This window comes from Mirounga leonina, unplaced genomic scaffold, assembly GCF_011800145.1.
Source record: "Mirounga leonina isolate KUSES-001 unplaced genomic scaffold, KU_Mleo_1.0 Mir_115, whole genome shotgun sequence".
In the NCBI taxonomy this organism is placed as follows: Eukaryota; Metazoa; Chordata; class Mammalia; order Carnivora; family Phocidae; genus Mirounga; species Mirounga leonina.
This window is the reverse complement of record NW_023270268.1, coordinates 20,387,341-20,408,961: the sequence shown is the minus strand read 5'-3', so window position 1 is coordinate 20,408,961 and position 21,621 is coordinate 20,387,341. Positions and strand designations below refer to the sequence as shown.

Below are 21,621 nucleotides of genomic sequence, written 5' to 3'. Positions count from 1 at the left end.
GACTGGGCCATATTCAATATCTGGAAGCCCACCAAAAATAACACATAGAAATGCAAGGTTGCTTTATATCAAAATCATTTTCACTTAAAGAGACCCTGATTAAGCCACTGGTTGTTGCCACTGTGAAGTATCTGTTTCTTTAAGACAGCATGTTTTCGTTTTATCAACTTCTTCATTAACATCAAACCCTAAGCACAGGAAATTCAACCTCCTTCTATCACCTGTCCCTGAACACTCACTGTCTCAGTGATCTGTAAATAATTGACCAGGCAAGCACTGAAGCACAAAGGCAAATAGATCAATACTCCTCCTGCAAGCCCTTACAGCATGGAGAGAAATCCTGCTTCCCTTCATTTCCTACCACAGAGGACCTCATACATGAATCAATTCACAGTCTGCAGCTTCCAGATTTAATTCAGCATGCATAATCAGCAACAATTGCTGAAGTCTTTGATTAAACTTTTAAATTGCCTCCTAATACGATGCAAATGGAAAAAGGTATTGATTAAAGAATCTTAAAATGGTAACCTGTTCAAATGAGAAAGGAAAATGCTCTGAATTGGTGAGCTTGTGTGACAGGATGAAGAGTGTGAAAAATGCACTAAAGATTCCCAATGCACACATGCAAAACAAGCAGCAAAAATACCTACTGGTTGTCATGTTCATAAACTTAAAAAAACTTAGAGAAAATTGTTGAACGGTGTGGTCTTTATTTATAATGAAAAATGAGACAGAAAACCTGCAGGAACATAATCCCTAAAGACCCAAAAATGATTTGATTTTTACCCTAGGAAATTCTTTGTTTTTGTTTTTGTTTTTCTTTTTACTATAATGGGATTCTGGATTTTAGAGTAACCTGGTTGTACAAGTCATTTCTTAATAGTATTCTCTCAAATAAATTCATAACAATTTTATCAAGTGGATTCTCTTCCTGTATGAATAATTTTTCCATTCACTACAAATTACACTAATCACACTATAAATATTATTAAGCATACAATATATGTCAAGGTCCTTTCTACTTATTGGAGATACAGCTAAATGAAACTGACAGAACTCTGCCTTCATGGAGCTTAGTTTCAAGTGGGGAAGAGAGAAAATAAATAGAATTTTTTATTATGTTTTGGGTTTTTTTATTATTATGTTATGTTAATCACCATACTTTATATCATTGGTTTTTGATGTAGTGTTCCATGATTCATTGTTTGAGTATAACACACAGTGCTCCATGCAGAACGTGCCCTCTTTAATACCCATCACCAGGCTAACCCAGCCCCTCAGCCCCCTCCCCTCTAGAACCCTCAGTTTGTTTCTCAGAGTCCATAGTCTCTCATGGTTCGTCTCCCCCTCTGATTTCCCCCCCTTCATTCTTCCCTTCCTGCTATCTTCTTCTTTTTTTTTTTAACATATATTGTATTATTTGTTTCAGAGGTACAGATCTGTGATTCAACAGTCTTGCACACTTCACAGCGCTCACCATAGCACATACCCTCCCCAATGCCTATCACCCAGCCACCCCACCCCTCCCACCCCCCACCACTCCAGCAACCTTGTTTGTTTCCTGAGATTAAGAATTCCTCATATCAGTGAGATATGATACATGTCTTTCTCTGATTGACTTATTTTGCTCAGCATAATACCCTCCAGTTCCATCCACGTCATTGCAAATGGCAAGATTTCATTCCTTTTTTAAAAGCACAATATATGGTTGGCTAAATGATGATAATTTCCATAAAGAGAAGGAGAAAAGCAAGTCTATCTATCTATCTATCTATCTATCTATCTATCTATCTATCTATCTATCTATCTATCTATATATGGAGGGGTCATGATTTGGATGTAGAAAATTCCAAGAGAGGTCTACTGAGATGATGACATTTCAGTACAGAGCTAAATTGGTAAGAAAATGAGTCATGCAATTTTCTAAGTAAAAATGCTTTAAACAAAGGCAGCAACAAATGCAAAAGTCCTGGGGTGAAATCAAGCTTAGTTTGCATCAGAGAAAGAGCTAGCAGGCTGGTATGGCTGGCATGCAATAAGCAAAGGGGAAAGGAGCAAGAAATGAAGAAAGAAAGGTAATAGGGGGTTATATAGGACTTTGAAAGCCACAATAAAGATTTTGCTTTTATTCCAAATGCAATGGAATGCCACTGGAGCATTTTAAGCAGAGGAGGAACATAATCTAACTTCTGTTTGACAGGAACACTTTGGCTGATGTATTGAGGATAGATGTTTGAGTTATTAGAAAAGGATGGGATAAGATGGGATGGGGTGAAATGAGTAGGGTATAATAGAACAGAACAGAATACTAACTTGTCAAGAAAGTGAGAAGAGGAGATCTTAAAAGGGAGGATCAGGAGCTCAGTTCTTTACCAGCCACATTTGAGAAATTTATTTATTACATATTTACAAAGGCCTTAAGTAGCAATTGGTTACATGGGTCTCAAGGCTATATGACATCAGGGAAGAGATCTAGGCCAGAAATACCAATTCCATTGGGAATTCCCAATTATAGTGGAAATCACCAATGTTTAGAGAGCACTTAAACTATGATATTGAATGGAATCACCGAGGAATAAAATAGAATAAAGAAGACTTCCAAAGACTAAGCCATGGGACACCCCAACATTTAGAGGTCAGGAGGTGAGGAACCAGCAAACAGAGAAAGTGTGGTAAGGAAGTAGGAGAAAAAACGGTAGTTTAGAGGCCTAGTGAAGATAATCTTTCAATAACACGGCAGTGATCTCTTTCTAATAAGTCACTTAAGATAATGACTGAGCGTTGATCTTGGAATTTATCAGCATGAAATCATTGGTGACCTGAAATAGAACAGTTTGAGTAAATAGGTGAAGGAAGCAATGCCTGTTTGGAGTAGATTCAGGAAGAAATTGGAGAGAACTATAATAAATGATTCTCTCAAGGAGTTTTCTATGAAGGGAAAGAGATAAGTGGGGTTGAGGGAAAATAAAGCAAGGAGAGTAATTTTAAGATGAAAGAATATAGGATGTTTGACGAAATACCCAGCAGAGAATGAAAAATTGATGTGTCAGGAGAGAATAGGGAGAGATGCTGCAGGACTGACTGGACTAGAAAAGAGGACAGGATCTTGGCCATTGCCAGGAAAATGGGTTATCATCCAGAGTGAGGAGTGAAGGAACACTGTGTAGGAGCATAGATGGAGGGAGGTAAGAAGATGCCACAGAGGGAGCTTCTGGAAGCTCTTTGCTAAATGCGTCTATTTTCATAGTGAAATAAGAAGCAAATTCATCAGCCAAGAATAAAATGGGAAGAAGGCTATGAAGGTTTGAGGAGTGAGGGAAAGGATGAAACGAGTCATCTAGTGGATTAGGGAAAAATAACCGGGGAAGTATCGTGCAATTACCCAGCAGCCTTGAGAGCCCACTGGAAGTCAGTGATCATGGAAACAAGTTAGCATGAATGTGTGTGTGTGGGTTCATGTGTATGTGTGTGTTCACCTGCATGTGTGCAGATCTGAAGTAGAGAGTTGCATGATTTAATCAAAGTTGATATTTTGTCCACCAAATAAGAAAGGAGGAAAGAATTTTAGGGTATATGTAAGGGAGTGATTATAATGGTAAAATGTGTAACTTAAGCTAAGTAAGGAGAAAACTAAGAAGATAAAGATAAATTTCAGTGAATAGATGGTGAGACCAATACAATGGATTGCTTAACACATACTTATTTCAACATGTACCTCACTATATTGTATATACGTTTTATAAAAACACTTCTGTAGATGAACTGTAGCAGAAACATTACTGAATAGTAAATATAATTAATGGTCTTTATTAATATTGAAGGAACTTATTGCCTAATGATTTGGTGCCTAGGAAATATGAATACTTTAGAAACTTAATAATTTACCCATGTCTTTAATAGTAACTTATCAAAAAGCCACTAAAAGTATATTTACGATAAATTAGTAATAATTTCTTCCTGTTCTGAAATTCCGGAAAATGTACCTGTATAAAATGTTAAAGATATTTCAACATTTAAGGAAGAGATTAACTAATGCAAGTTATTCACTGAAAACTCTGTTAACTTAAGAAAATATAATACAATAGATTCAGACTAAATATTCTGAAGTTGCCTTAAAATGTTCCTTTTTAAAATGAAATTATTAGACTAGAAAATCTCTATAGTCCTTCCAAAAACTAAAATTCTAGACCTTTATGAAATCTCTTAAATGTTTTATTAGCTGGAAGTGCAGTTAATTTATCTCTTTTAATAAAACAGTGGTTATTTTTATATTATTGTCTTTAAATACCCTCAAAATTCCCTTTCTATCCTTTCCTGGCAGAGATAACAAAGGATTTGGATTCTTAAATATTTTTTGACTTTGGGAAATACTTCATATCTTCAAGATCCTTTTTTTCTTCATCCCCACAAATAAAGTTTGCTTAATACCCTACTCAATAGCATGAAGACTCTAAGGTTTAAAAAGCAATTCAGACGGACTATGGAACAGAGTACTGACTATGAACTCTTTATGTGGGGTGTGCATGAGGAGGGGGGGGTGAGAGGGAAAGGAGGAGAGAAAAAAAGGCTATATAGATAAACAATCAAAAAACTGCTCTTTTATTTTATACTACACTAGAGCACAGTACAATGGCCAGGTTAAATTAATAAAAATGATTAAGAAATTTGTTACAGATCACATTTCTGGTTTGAGCCAAGATTAAAAAAAAACCAAACACATTCTACGTATTCCTCCTGCTAAGTACAACTGTAAACCCTGGACACATATATAAAGCAACCACCAGACAATTGAAAGATGGAGAAAAGAAGGACGGCTGGAAAGAGACCAGAACTTAAGAAATGATCCTTCTAACCCTCCCCACCCTACACCAACACAGTAGAAACAGCACACTTCCCTTCTCCAGGGACACCACAGTTACAGAGGAGGGGAGAAGCCTGGTAGATCATCCTCAACATGAACTAAGTAAATGACAGTAAAGAGCAGCATATCTCCTCCTCTTAACTAGAGAGTGAAGGGAGAATTGTGCAAGATAATATTGCTGATGAAAGGAATTTTTTAAGCTATGTATGAACTTCTGAGCAGATCCATGAGTGGCTCACATAAGAAAGTGAAAAGAATGTTCAGTAACCTACAGGAAGGCAGGGAAGGGGAAAGACAGAAAGAAAAATCAGAAAGAACAAACAGAAAACACATAATCAAATGACAGATATAATGATGTCAATAATGTCATCAAATGTAAATGGTTTAAACAAACTAATACAGGTTGTATGAACTGATTAAAAAACAACTCAGCTAGATACAATCTACAAGAAATACCCTTCAAATATAGTAATATAGATGGGTTAAAAAGATCAATGGATAAAGAAAATGTGATATATGCACATATCTCAATAAAGCTGGAAAAAGAAAAAAAAAGTAAAAGCATAGGAAAAGAGGTTACATATAAGCACTGATCAAAGAAAGCTGGAGGGCTATATTAATATTTAGACAAAGAATTCAGAACAAATAAAATCACCAAGAGTCAAATCACCAGGAAAATCTAATAATGCTAAAGTGTATGCATCCAACAATAGAGCTTCAAAATATATGAAAGCAAAAATGACAGAAGTGAAAGTTGTTAGGGGCTTCAAAACCTTTCTTTTGGTAATCATTAAAGCTATGAGACAGAAAATGAGCAAGTATAGAAAAGATCTCAATACCACCATTAACCCACAAAATCTAACTGATAATTAAAGAACATGCCACCGAACAAGAGCAGAATACACATTCTCTTCCAGTACACATGGAACATTCATCAACAAAGCACACATATTCATTCATGAAACCAATTTCAACAAATTGAGAATTAAAAATCATATAAAGTATGTTCCCTGTTCATAAGGAAATCGTATTAAAAGTCTTAAACAGAATGAAAACAAGAAAATTTCCAAACATTTGGGTAGTCACTCTTCTAACTCCTAATCAACATCATACTGCAAATCTTACCCAGGTGCAATAAAGCAGGCGAAACAAACAAAAGGGATATAGATTCAATAAGTAGAAATAAAACGTGCCTATTTGCAGATGACCTAATTAGCTATATAGAAATTTTTAAGTTATACACAAGAAAACTGCTATAACTAATAAGAGTTCAGCAAGTTCATCACACACACACACAGACCCATCAATCTTACTTCTGTATACAATGAACAATTGAAAACAGGAATTTTACATGCAATTTACAACAATCCTAAAAATTATCATACTTAAGTATAAATCCAATAAAACATATCCAGAATTTGTGTGCTAAAACTAAAAAGACCTAAATAAATGAAGAGACACACCATGTTCATGCAATGGAAGACACAACATAGTAAAGATGTCAAATCTCTCCAAATTTATCTATAGGTTTAACACATTCCTATCAAAACCCTAGCAAGATTTTTGCAGATATAGATAAGCCAAGTCTACCATTTAAAGGAACAGGAACTAAGAAGCTTTAATCACTAAAATAATTTTTGAAAAAGAATAAAATTTCAGCCACCGCATTACACAATACTAAGTCTTACTATAGAGCTACAGTAATTTGGACATTGGAATTGGCAAGAATATACACATAGATCAATAGAACAAAACAGAGAGTCCAGAAGAAGACCCGTCACAAGCACATCACTTGATATTTGATAAAGGTGCAAAAACAAATAAGAATGATTAGCTTCTCAACAAATAGTTTGGGGACAATTAGACATCCACGGGCAAAAGAATAATAACGATAACAATAACCTCGACCTAAACCCAATACTTTATACAAAAATTAACTGAAAATGGATCAAAACTATTAATGCAAAATATAGCACTACAAAACTAATAGAAGCAAAAATAAGAGAAAATCCTTGTGACCTAGGGTTAGCGAAGAGTTCTTAGACATGGCACCAAAAGCACAATCCATAAAAAAAGAAATAAACAATAACATGGACATCATCAAACTTAAAAACTTCTTCAGTGAAACACATTAAGATAGTGTAAAGGTAAACCACAGATTGTGAGAAAGTATTTCCAAATGACATATCCAACAAAGGATCTGTTTTCAAAATATATAAAGAACTCTCTAAAATCAATAATAAGGGAAAATAGCTAATTAATAAATGAGTAAACAGACATTTGACCAAAGAGAATATATGGAGACTGAGCAGATAAAAAGATGTTGAATATCATTTGTTATTTGGGAAATGCAAATGAAAGCACAATGAAAACTTCTATACTATCAGAATGGACAAAATAAAAAAATACTACAGCTTTAATCAAGTGTTGATGAGGATGTGGAGACACCGTATTTCTCATGTGTTGCTAGTTGGAATGTATAATGATATAGCCACTCTGGAAATCGATGTGGCAGTCAAACATATATTAACATACAATTCAGCAATTGCACTCCTGGTTTATTTCCTATAGAAATAAAAACTATGTCCACACAACAACCTGTACATAGATTTTCACAGCAACTTTACTTGTAATAGCTGAGTATCTTTCAACTACTAAATGAATAAATAAGCTGCTGTACAGCTATACAATGGAAATCTACTCAACAATAAAAAGAAATGAGTTAGTGAAACACACAACTTGAATGGATATCACACTCATGTTGTATGAAAAAAAGACATTTGGAAAGGTTATATATACTGTATTATGACATTTATAGAACATTCTGAAAATTATAGTGATGGAACAGATCAGTGGTTCGAGAAAGGGAATTAGGGATTAGTGTTACAGGTAGGTTGGGCATTTCTTTGTAGTGATAAAACAATCTGCATCCTGCTTGTGGTGGTGGTTATATGAATCTACCCATTCAATAAACTTTCACAGAACTATACAAAGCAAAATGAAAAAAAGAAATACATGTAAAAATGGATTCAAACCAAATAAGTCTAGTTTAACCATATTATAGCAATGTTAATTTCCTGGTTTAATAAAGTACTCTGGTTGTAGATGTTATCATCAGGGAAAGCTGGGTAAAAGTGCATAAAAAATGTACTATTTTTGCAACATCTTATAAGTCTTAAATTATTTAAAAACAAAAAATTAAAACACATATAGGAAAAAATCAGGTTGATAAATTTGTAGAAACTCCAAAGCAATATGCAACCTTAGGATGCTGCTTTTTCTAAAATTAATTTCTTGAAGTCCAAGAGAAGGAGAGGGGTGTGCTAGGTTTTGTTAGCTACATTTTTATCAGAGGACAAATGGGACAATATCCCATTTCTTTAATCATTTATATTTTGAGGTTTACAGTAAATAAGGTATACTAGTTTGGTTTATATTAAATAAGGTATACTGAAGCTTATACAATTGCTGAATGTAAACACAAATTGCCCAACAAGGCCACCAGGATTCAAGTCCTAAGCAATTTACAATATAATAAATACTCAGCGATTAAAAGATGTGCTCTCATGCACTTGTAAGCCAAATATTTAGAGAGCAACATATTTAATTATTTAAAAATATAAGAGAGGTTTATTGGACTTCTAAAGAAATTAAAAAACACTTCAGAAGAAAATTAAAAACTTCCTTGAATGCTTTATATAGAAATACGAAGAGTCACCTGTTCTTTGTAGGGTAGTATAATTAACAGACCCAAAACAATATTTCATTATTTTAAAAACCCACTGGCAAGACTAGTTCTCAAAGAATATATTTTCTTTCTCTTGAAATCATCTAATAGAATAAAAAGACCCCCCCAAAAGAATAACTTAAAAATATACATTTTTAAAGTATATGAATTAGTTCCCCACTCACTTTGTTCTAAATCTTGATTTGTTTACAACTTGGGCAAAAACAGAGCAGGAATCCTAGGTACTTTTTTCAATTTGCTGAACTTCCTGAGATTAAGGAGACCAACTCCCAATTATTTGTACCAATGGAGGGAAAGCACTGTCATTAAAGTACAAAATGCTTAGAACTCAGCCTGGTGAACTGGAGGAATTCCAGGCCTCTCTGATAAGAGTAGCAATAGTTTACTGGTCTGCCATTCACCTTCTGGAGACAAGAATCAGATTAAGAACTGAAAGCACTGCCCCTGGGGGAACAGGAGGAGGACAACATATCCAGGAAAGAAAAGCTACCTGTGTGGAACATGCATTTTGCCCCAACACTTAATTATGTGCTAGCTCAGTGAAATTACAGTGGCCCAAGTTGTTACTCACGTCTCAGTTTTATATTTGAGGAAACTAAGGCATAGAAGTAGTAAATGCCCTGGGGCACCTGGTGGTGCAGGCAGTTAAGCCCCCAACTCTTGGTTTTGGCCCAGGTTATGATCTCAGGGTTGTGAGATCGAGCCCGGTGACCAGCTCTGCACTCAGCACAGAGTCTGCTTAGGATTCTCTCTCCCTCTCCACCTACTCTCTCTCTCTCAAATAAATAAATAAATCTTAAAAAAAAAAAAAAGAAATAGTAAATACCTTGACCAAGGACATACAATTAGCCTAGACAATTTCAGATCTCTTTATCCCCAAAGCTGGTACTCCTTGTCTTGTGGTATATTATTGCCTCTTAAACATGTATAGCTCAAAAGACATTGAGTGACTGCATTTCAACATTTATCCACAAAACTCATGGTTAAATGACAGTCAATTTTACAGAGAGCTAAAAAGCATCATCAGGTTGACAGCTTATTTGGAGTAACTGAAACATGAGAATACTACAATTCTCAGGCACAAGAAGACTTAAATCTTTTTTTGTTGTTGTTGTTCCAAAGAATTACCTCTTTATTTTTTTTATTTTTTTATTGTTATGTTAATCCCCATACATTACATCATTAGTTTTAGATGTAGTGTTCCATGATTCATTGTTTGTGCATAACACCCCAGTGCTCCATGCAGAACGTGCCCTCCTCAATACCCATCACCAGGCTAACCCATCCTCCCACCCCCTCCCCTCTAGAACCCTCAGTTTGTTTTTCAGAGTCCATCGTCTCTCATGGTTCATCTCCCCCTCTGATTTCTGCCCCCCTTCATTCTTCCCCTCCTGCTATCGTCTTCTTCTTTTTTTTTCCTTAACATATATTGCATTATTTGTTTCAGAGGTACAGATCTGATTCAACAGTCTTGCACAATTCACAGTGCTTACCAGAGCACATACCCTCCCCAGTGTCTATCACCCAGTCACCCCATCCCTCCCACCCCACCCCCCACTCCAGCAACCCTCAGTTTGTTTCCTGAGATTAAGAATTCCTCATATCAGTGAGGTCATATGATACATGTCTTTTCTCTGTTTGACTTATTTCGCTCAGCATAATACCCTCCAGTTCCATCCATGAAGAAGACTTAAGTCTTGAAGGAAACTTGGAAAACACCCAAGCCTACCCCAGGAAATGGCTCTATTTTTGGTAAAATGTTTAGCCCACAGTAATATTGTGTTTTGTTTTGTGGTTTTTTTTTTGGTCATTTGTTTGTTTGGTTTTCATACTATGCTTTTTTTCAGTATGGTTTTTACTCATCTTTTTTAGTAATTTTTTTAACTAAACAAAACTATGTTTGGTTTATTTGTGTGTTTTTTTTTTTTACTAGTTTTGTTTTGTTTTTACTAGTTTTTTATTACAAGTTTATGTGTTTTGTGAATTTTATTCTTTGGGTTTCATTTCAAATTTAACTGTTTTTTCCTTTGTTTGTTTTTCTCTCCGTAGTCATTTTTCTTACAGTCTAAAAATGGCCAAATTTAAATTGGTGATGGAAAACCAAATCAAACCACAAAATGTGGTAGTTATGATGAAATTATGAACAAAAGGCATTTATAAATTAATTTAGTTCTGTGTGTGTGTCCACTTATATGCAGATTTTTTATAAATACAGTACAGTACTGTAAATGTATTTTCTCTTCCTATGATTTTCTTAACATTTTCTTCTTTCTAGCTTACTTTATTGTAATACAGTATATAATACATATACCATACAAAATATATGTCAACTATGTTATTGGTAAGGCTTCATGTCAACAGTAGGCTATTAGTGGTTAAGTTTTGGGGGGAGTCAAAATTTATATGTGAATTTTTAACTGTGCAGGGGGGTCCACGTTCCTAACCCACATGCTGTTTAAGGGTCAACTGTACATATAAACATGTATTTGTTTAAATTCTCATTTATGACATTTGTTTGATTCTGTAGCTATTCTTTCCATCTTTCTCTACTCTGTTCTCCAACCTGAAAAACTTATCAGGCAAGCCATCTCCCTCCATGGGTGTCCTTACTTCCTGGCTGCCTTTATCCAATGGAGAGCCCCAGCAGGAGACGGGAGCAGGAGAGATGAATGAGGTCAGTGAGGTCAAGGGCATTGTAATGTTTTATTTCCCAGTTCTCTCCCAGGAGGTCACCTGGGCCTAACTGTGTCAAGAGGCACATCTCAGAACAGCCTTCTCCACAGGATTTTCCCCGCCCTGGGTTCCTAAAAGCTCTCTGCCCTCAACTCTGTCATGAATGGTGGTGGTGATCTTTCACTATGAAATGTTTACTCACTATTATCAGATTTCCCTTCTCACAGTCTGCCAGTTTGAGTGTGTCACTTGCTTTCTCTGGGGTTATGAATGATGACAGTGATAATGAAATTTATAGGGAGAGGGAGAAATTCATTTAATATAGCAGGTGTTTTATGCATTCAGGTTAAAACAAAGACAAATACAAAGTAGCGTTAAAGACGTTTTCATACACCAAACTTCTATGATCCCCAGAAAGAACAACTGTAGTCTCCCTATGTATGCAACCAGATCTATTTCTATCCACTTGTATACACATACTGGCAGATAATTTGTTTTCTTTGCTGAGCTTAGATCATATGATGCATATTCTTCTGTGACTTGTCTTTAAATATTTCCCTAATGATAGACATTTAGATTTATTAAATTTTCATATTGTTACCCATAATGATGCGATGGACATCCATATATATGATTAGTAAGTTACTTTCTCAAAAAATTCTTATTCAACAGCATGCTTTTCTTCATTAAACAATTTCAAGTCATGATTATATATATGTATATATATATGTGAAATCTGAACTATTACTAGAGAAATTTCTTTGAATATTAGCAACTATGACACACCTTCTTTAATGAGTGAATGTTAGATTTTATTCTTTATATATATATATATATATTTTTCCCCTATTCCTCACAACCACCATGGAATACAGCTATCATTGTGTGATCTAATGTTGAAATTACAGAGGCTAAGAAATTTAAAAAGCCCAAACCTTCAGAGCTTGCAAACAGAACTTTATTTGAATACAAGGCCCCATGTCTTTGAACCCCTGCTCTTTGAACTACACCATGCTCCCTCTCCTTACTAGACAAGATTCTTCACTTATGAAAGGAACTCAATGTCTAGTAGGGAAGTTGGTCAGGCAAAATACTTTTTCTGAAATATAATTTTAGGCTTCTTTTCTGGCTACGTCCTCTTACTCTATGTAGCATCCCCAGATTTATGTTTAAAGCAAGGGATAGGACACAAAGAACAAATAAATGCAATTTATGGGTTTTGAGTTTCAAAAACTATCCTTGATCATGTGGGGATAAGGGGTCAGAAGAGAAAAATTCAGACATAAAGAACACATTTATAAGAATAAAGATTCAGTCACTCTGCATTTAGACCAGGTACTAATAATGATCCAGAGTGTTAGAGAGCCTAAAAGTAGGGTTTACAGGCTAATGTTTCCCCAACAAGGAGTACTGTGTGTTAGTTCACTGACCATACTGGCCTCTAGGTCCAAGTCAATAGGAAAGCTGGAGGGAGATAAACCTCCAGGTAGTTGGAGATGAGAGAGAAGAGAACATTTTTTCCCCAATAAAGCAGTAAAATCATCCCAGCTGGGGTAAACCATAGATAGACTTGCTATAGATGTTAGAGCAAAAGAAATCCAGTGCTAGAAACATGTGCCTGAAGAGTCCGGCTATTCAGTGAAGGGAGAATGGAGCAGTGAACTGCAAGACAGATGACCAGGACATGCACACATGACTGAAACAAAGCAAACTGTGGACTACAGTGAGCACTTTGAAAAAGGTGCTTATGGACCCCTGTGAGCATTCAAGGAAAGCATTAATTAGCCTGAGGGAGGATCATCTGGTTTACTAAAAAAGGAGGAAGGATTCAATTTTATTTTTAGGATTTGATCTAACATTTCTAAAATGTTTCATTTAAATAGAATAAACAGTAATATTTGAGAAATAGCTCCAGTTAGAATTATTTTATTTACTTAAGCATGCTAAAAGTACAAGTAGTCCACAGGAGTTCTCCATTAATATGATTAACTGTTACAAAGCAAAAGGCTGTAACAATGGGCTAGACAAAATAATTTTTTTTCTATGTCTTTCCCTGCTGTCTTAAAGCTTGAGACTGAAATAAATCACACTGAGTACCTAAAATAAAATCTACATTGTCCCCATACTACACTATACTATACTGACACTATATTATAATATAATTTGCTTTTTTATGATATAGACTTTTATTGTCTCTCTCTACTTACCAAATTATAAACTCCATGACGGCAAAGATCTTTGCCTGGCAAACAAGAGGTTCTCTATAATATTTGTTAAATGAATGAATAAGCAGATGACAAAATATTTTATGATTACATTTAGATCATGTTGATTCTGACATTCTGGTTTTCCTGACACTTTAAACCTAAAAATTTGTGCAACATTGAAAAAAGTCTTCATAGAATAATTTAGATGAATAAAACACTAAGCTGCAAAGTAGACCAAAATAATATATCTTAATGATAATGTGATAAATAAAGGAAGAGGACCCATAAGCCAGTATCTAGAATTTCTTATAAATTGTGAAGCAAGCACATTATGTGAAGATTTTTACTTTTCTGGGTTTTTCTGTCTATTTTTGGGAGACTATTTTGTTTTTCACTATTAAAAGGAGATAAAATAGAAAAACAATAGAGAGTGCTTTTCAAACAAGACATTTTTGGTAACGAAAAGCTACATTCTAGCTGTTAGTGAATCTGTATTTCATTTATAGTTAGTGAATTAAAATTATGGTAGTCAATTTTCCTATTGCTATTTTGTAAATGCTTGTGATTAGAAAGTGACCAAACAACTTGGAACAAATATAACAATGTAGCCAAAGTGTTAGAATCAAAGTTCAAAGAACTTTAAAAATAAACAGTTGTTATTCTTGCTTACCCAAATCTACTTCCTTCCCTTCTGGTAAGAGAACCTCAATTTTCCTTGCAAAGCCACCAGCCCCTTCTCCATCACTGTGCTGGATTGAATCCAGTTCCAAGAGTGGCATACGTCCCACAGCTGAGCAGGACATATGCTTTCTGGCCAAGGGGACTGAACATAACCCAATCAGTTTAGTGAATGTTAGCCTGAGGATTTTACTGTAATAACTAGGAAAGGGATATTTTCTTTTGCTGAACTTAGTGTTGGGAAAATGGAAGCCCTGAGTTGCTGGTAAGGATGGTGTTATCAATAGAGAGGAAAACTCACCCTAAGAAATGGAGACTGGTAAATGGACTGTTCATGGTGATACTGCATGCTTTCTATCTGTCAGGTCTCTTTCTAAGAACCTCATGCCTATTAATACAACACTCAAAACAAGATGACATTATTATACATATTACACAGCCAAGAAAATTGGAGTTGAAAGACCTTAAGTAAAGTGTGCAGTATCATAGCTAGTAAATAGCGGAAAGAGCACATACTGACAACAGAGGCTGTGCCCTTAAGTACTGCTGTGCATAAAGCCACACACACCCCATTCTTTCCACCTTCAACTTTTCATTAAATGAGTTAATATATTCCCCTTTTAAGTCAGTTTTTCTGATATTTGCAATTAAAAGTTCTGAATAATAACAGCACTGTAATTAATGACAACAGTAACAAGTATGCTGAAATAACATAAAGGTCTACTATATAATTTGGCCCACCAAACAAAAAATTAACATAGAATAGACTATGTGTGTGTAGTATTAGCAAACTAATATTTACACTATAGCAAACAAACTAGTTAGTCAAGTACTATTTTTAAGATTTTATTTATTTATTTATTTAGAGAGAGAGAGAGTATGAGCAGGGGGAGGGGCAGAGGGAGAGGGAGAGAGAGAATCTCAAGCAGACTCTGTGCCAAACATGCGGGGCTCCATCTCACAACGCTGAAGTCATGACCAGAGCCAAAAGCAAGAGTCAGTTGCTTAAACTGACTGAGTCACCCAGGCACCCCTAATAGTCAAGTACTATTGTTTTTATTATGTTATGTTAATCACTATACATTACATCATTAGTTTTTGATGTAGTGTTCCATGATTCATTGTTTGTGTATAACACCCAGTCAAGTACTATTAATAAGAGTCTTGGATGGAATTTTTGAAGAGGTCAGAATGTGATAGATCCTGATATTCATATTATTCCTTTTGGGGGGGGGTAATGTGAAATTAAAACTAAGGCTACCTATTAGTAGGGTTCTCCTTTATGATAAAAAAAAGTATTCTCCTAAGTGCTAAATATTAAAATATGCACTTATGAAAGGACAGCAAGCAATATAATGTTTCCAGTTCAAAAAATTAATTTTCTGAGGCACCTGGGTGGCTCAGTCAGTTAAGCGACTGCCTTCAGCTCAGGTCATGATCCCAGGGTCCTGGGATCGAGCCCCACATCAGGCTTCTTGCTCAGCTGAGAGTCTGCTTCTCCCTCTCTCTCTGCCTCTCCCCCTTCTCATGCTTGTTCTCTGTGTCTCTCTGTCAAATAAATAAATTATTTAAAAAAATAATTTTCTTAGCAAAAGTTCAAATTATTTTAAAATCCAAACAATCGGCCAAATCCTGCCTACAAGGTATATAAAACTGAAACTACAACCTGATGGGTATTTTGTTTTTGTTGTTGTTGTTGTTGTTTTTAAAATATGGAACACTTCATGAATTTGAGTGTCACCCTTGTGCAGGGGCCATGCTAATCTCTGTATGGTTCCAATTTTAGTATATGTGCTGCGTGCTACTGAAGTGAGCACTATTATCTGATGTTTTAAGAGACACATTTAAAATCTATTACAGGCCAAGAATGAAATCTTGCCATTTGCAACAACATAGATAGAGCTAGAAGGTATAACACTAAGTGAAGTCAGTCAGTCAGAGAAAGACAAATACCATATGATTTCACTCATATGTGAGATGTAAGAAACAAAACAAACAGAGGAAAAACAGAGAAACAAATAAAAAAAACCAGACTCTTAGCTGCAGAGAACACATTGATGATTACCAGAGGGGAATTGTGTGGCGCATGGGTGAGAGAGGTGAAGGGGATTAAGAGTACATTTATCAGAAGGGGGAGAGGAACCACGAGAGACTGTGGACTCTGAGAAACAAACTGAGGGTTCTGGGGTGGGGGGTGGTTTAGCCAGGTGATGGGTATTAAAGAGGGCACATACTGAATGGAGCACTGGGTGTTATACGCAAACAATGAATCATGGAACACTACATCAAAAACTAATGATGTAAGGCATGGTGATTAACATAACATAATATAAAAAAAGTAATGATGTAATGTACCGTGATTAAAAAAGAAATAGTTTGACCAGAGAGATGGGGATTGAAAAATAGTGTTTCTGAGGCTGACATTGAGTAAATATTGCATTTCTGTGGTAATTGTTTTATGACTGTTTAATATAAAAATGTAGTTTGAATATGGCTTATTCTTATTATTCAATATCACTTTAAGAGTTTCATGAATAGAATTCCAATTGTATAAAATTTGTATAACAACTTTAATATAAAACCAGAGAATTCAAGGAAACTCAACTGAGTTAGAATTTGTGCTTTATAAATTTGTCTTCAGTCATGCATGATGGAGCTATCAAATCCAATTAAGTACAAATTTACCAAACCTAAAACAGCAGAGTCCAGAAACAGTGAAAAGTCTTTCATTTAAGGATTCTACATAAATAAGAGGTGTTATTTCTGGTCTGTCATACAACCCTTTTAAATAGTTAACTGTTGAGGTTCCTCAAAAAATTAAAAATAGAGCTATCCTATGACCCAGCAATTGTAGTCCTGGGTATTTACCCCAAAGACACAGATGTAGTGAAAAGAAGGGCCATATGCACCCCAATGTTCATAGCAACCATGTCCACAATAGCCAAACTGTGGAAAGAGCCAAGATGCCCTTCAACAGATGAATGGATAAAGAAGATGTGGTCCATATATACAATGGAATATTACTCAGCCATCAGAAAGGAGAATACCCAACTTTTACATCAACATGGATGGGACTGGAGGAGATTATGCTAAGTGAAATAAGTCAAGCAGAGAAAGTCAATTATCATATGGTTTCACTTCTTTGTGGAACATAAGGAATAGCATGGAGGACATTAGGAGAAGGAAGGGAAAAATGAAGGGGGGCGGGAATCAGAGGGAGAGATGAACCAGGAGAGACTATGGACTCTGAGAAACAAACAGGGTTTTAGAGGGGAGGAGGGTGGGGGGATCAGTTAGCCTGGTGATGGGTATTAAGGAGGGCACATACTGCATGGAGCACTGGGTGTTATAGGAAAACAATGGATCGTGGGTCACCACATCAAAAACTAATGATGTATTTGTATGGTGACTAACATAATAAAATTTAAAAAATTAAAAAAAATAAATAAATAGTTAACTGTTTTGGTTAAAGAACAGAAACATTTACTCAATACCACCCAGCTTCCTCTATTAAAGTGTAGATCGTATCTTCCATTATTTCTTGGAAAACCCTCAAAACTAAAGAAGGGGCTGACCACAATTAAACATAGTTTTTTTAAAGATTTTATTTATTTATTTATTTATTTATTTATTTATTTATTTATTTATTTATCAGAGAGAGAGAGAGAGCATAAGCAGGGGGAGTGGCAGGCAGAGGGAGAAGCAGACTTCCCATTGAGCAAGGAGCCTGATGTGGAACTCGATCCCAGGACCCTGGGATCATGACCTGAGCTGAAGGTAGACACTTAACTGACTGAGCCACCCAGGCATCCCTAAATATAACTTAAAAAAAAAAAAATTCCCTTTGGTGTCAGCTGTGTGGCTACAAACCAAGAATCTATGTATATGAGTCAACAATTAAACTAAGTTTAGCATCAGAAAACAAACTCCCCCCAAAAAAGGAGCTGCTTTTGAAAATTACATCTGTAAGGTTTACTAAGCTAAGCTGAAGCATGGACTGTTCCAGAAGGTTTTGCAAAGTAAGATCTACATGGTGGTAGTTATACATGGGTTATCTAATGCATCTGTCTGACCTTTATTTAGTCCAGCAGTCTGGGATTCCTTTGAAATTATGAAATCAATGGGAAATGATCATAAAACTTGAGGAATTTATGGCTACTTTCCAAACTCTCTTTTCTAAGAACCATTAAATTGCTTCCAAAAGAAAAATAAACAAAAGCTACACTTCAAGAGAGTAGATCACATGAACTCCAAAGAGTTCCAACTTGCTACTCACCTATTCTTTGGCTTTCCTATGAATACACAAACTTCTGCTTCATATTGCTTTGGGGGGGTGCAAAGAATTGTGAAGTAGAAGTAAAAGAAGTTACACACCGGATCCTTGCTACTCAAAGTGTGGTCCCAAGACTAGTAGCAATAGCATTACCTGGGAGCTGGTTAGAAATGTTGAATCTCAGACCCTGCCCCTGACCTGTCTGAATCAGAATCTGCATTTGCAATCCCCAGTTGACTTGTATGCAGGTCACAATATGAGGGGGTCTCTGAACTATTTTTACAAGAACACTGTAAGTCCTAAAACTCTTTGCCTATATACTTTTCCAATCTTTACTTTTCTGCCAGCTGATTATAGGTTTCACAAGGACTAATTATAATTATAGCTAACACTTATTTTATTGCATGTGTGCACTGAATATGTAAGTTACTTTATTTTATCCTAAAATTATTGCTTCTGAGATGTATTTATGACATAGGGCAGTGATTCTCATACTTGAGCCTGCATCCAGAAGCACGTGAAGGGCTCTTTAAGACACAGATTGCTCAGCCTACCACCAAGTTTCTGATTCAATAAATTTGGGGTAGGCCACCGAGAACTGGGTATACCCAAGTACTCAGGTGAGGCTGATTGGGACCACTAATACAGAAGCCCCAAATATAAGTATCTGTCAATTCAACTACCTGGGTCCACAGCTCAGATGCAGGCTAATTGTCAAAAAAATTTGTCTAGTCTTAGGAGTTCTTTCTGGGCCTCCCTCCTTCTCACAGTTGCCATGGCTTGTTTTGCCTCTTTTCTCAAGCTACCTGCAAAAGACAATGCACTTTCCCCATCTCTCCTTCTCCTGACTGTCCCTAAGTCTGAAATGTTTTGGCTTTGATGTTATCAGTACTAATTACTACAGAGTGATGGGTAATTTTTGTGTGTAAGAAGTATTCCAGAAATTTCACAAACCCTCAGAGTTTATTCCCCTGACTTTTACTTCAGGTTTTAATGGGAATTAAGTTCCTATTAAATTCTTGGAGGCTTTATGTTCAAATAATTCAGAGATACTTCAAAGAAATAACTAATTAAAATTCACATCTTTGTAAGAAAAAGAGATTGTTGAAATACTTCCACCTACATTACTTCATTTGCTTCTGTCAAGAATCTCATTAAATAGGTAAGGTAAATAAAATAATGCCACAAAAAATTAGGAGGAACTGAAAACAAATTAGCAACTGAAAAATAAATCTTAGTTTAGGGAGATCCTCCTTTCATAATAACCATATTTCCATCTTTTTCTACATGTTCAAACAGGGCCCTAGTTTCAAAACTATGCAGTAATTGTTATATGCGTGTATATTATGTGCACATTAGTTTTATTGTTTTATTAAAATAAACATTTCTCAGTTGGAAAGTTGTGTTCACACTAGATTTTACCTAAAGGAATCAAGTGTTAGATACTTGGAATAGCATCCCCAGAAACATAAAAGTAGGAAAAAAGGGTTTTGGGGATTTTTTAAATCAATAATTAGTAGTGAAGGGTGCCTGGGTGGCTGAGATGGTTAAGCGTCTGCTTTCAGCTCAGGTCATGATCCCGGGGTCCTGGGATCGAGTCCCGCATCGGGCTCCCTGCTCCTTGGGAGCCTGCTTCTCCCTCTACCTCTCTCTCTCTCTCTCTCTCTCTCTCTCTCTGTCTCTCATGAGTAAATAAATAAAATCTTTTTTTTTTAAGATTTTATTTATTTATTTGAGACAGAATGAGAGAGAGAGAGAGCTCATGAGAGGGAGGAGGGTCAGAGGGAGAAGCAGGCTCCCCGCCGAGCAGGGAGCCCGATGTGGGACTCGATCCTGGGACTCCAGGATCATGACCTGAGCCGAAGGCAGTCGCTTAACCAACTGAGCCACCCAGGCGCCCATAAATAAAATCTTTTAAAAAAATAATTAGTAGTGAAAATTCATGCTTACTTTTCTTCTCCCCTAGGTTCTGAACAGGAATTTACATAGAAGGCATGCCCTTTGCATTGAGTATTAAGTAGGAGATAAATATTTTTAATTTCTTCCTTCAGGCCACTAACCCAATTAGTCTGCTAACACATTAAACTACAGAAGAATAGAGACAGTGGTTAAAACATGACTTAACAAGCCTGCTGTGAACCTACATATTAGTTTTTAAAATATATTTAACATTCAAAAAGGAGAATCCAGAACAAAATTTAAGTAAATATAACTACTGGAGGTTTTAACTTAATCTGAGCTGTACTCTATGTAAAAATACAGACCTACCCAATCATGTATAAAGCGTGTGTGGGGTGGATCCCTTGGGAGATGATGTGACTGAACATTGAGACTCCTGGGAAGGCTTTTCTCACAGGGGACTAAAAATCAACCATTTGGGGAGCATTGAAGGGAAAGAGTGATTCCCAATTTATATCTATTTAGATATAACTAATATAATTCAGTTATAGTTATTTTTAGCACTTTCGTCTTTTAACTTTTATACTAAATTTAAAAATGATTACTCACCACTGTTACAGTAAGTTATGAAGAGTTCTCTTTAACATTTTTTGTAAGGCAGGTCTAGTGGTGATGAACTCCCTCAGCTTTTATTTGTCTTTATCTTTCCTTCACTTCTGAAGGACAAGTTTGCCACGTATAGCAGCTTGGTTGGCAGGTTTTTTTCTTCTCAGTACTTTGACTATACATACCACTCCCTTCTGGTCTTCAAGGATTCTGCTGAAATATCCACTAATGATCTTATGGGAGCTTCCCTGTATACAAGTGACTTTTCTCTTGCTGCTTTCAAAATTCTCTCTTTAACTTTTGGCAATTTGATTATAATGTGTCTCCATGTGGGTCTCTTTGGATCCATCTACCATACAATCTAGGAGTTCCACTTCTGAGTACTTGACAAAAGGAAATGAAATCAGTATCTCAAAGAGATATGTATACTCCTATGTTCTTTGCAGCATTATTCATGATAGCCAAGATATAGAAAAACCTAAGTGTCTGTAGACAGAAGAATGAATAAAGAAAATGTGTATGCATTTGGATTATATATACAATGGAATATTATATGTCTGGATATAAATATAGAATGAAATATGATTCAGCCTTAAAAAACAAGGAAGTCCTGCTATTTGAAACAACATGGATGAACCTGGAGGACATGATGTAAGTGAAATACATCAGACACAGA

At 35.7% G+C, this 21,621-nt stretch overlaps 1 protein-coding gene and 1 non-coding gene across 2 annotated transcripts in view; both read right to left on the bottom strand.

Annotated features, from left to right (window-relative positions):
* Positions 1 to 21,621, bottom strand: part of ZNF385D (zinc finger protein 385D) — a 932,012-nt gene that overhangs the window by 671,635 nt on the left and 238,756 nt on the right. The gene's annotated exons all lie outside the window — the stretch shown is intronic.
* On the bottom strand, positions 15,874 to 15,984 carry LOC118007153. Its single transcript, XR_004678288.1, has one exon. It is a non-coding gene; the product is annotated as a U6 spliceosomal RNA (small nuclear RNA).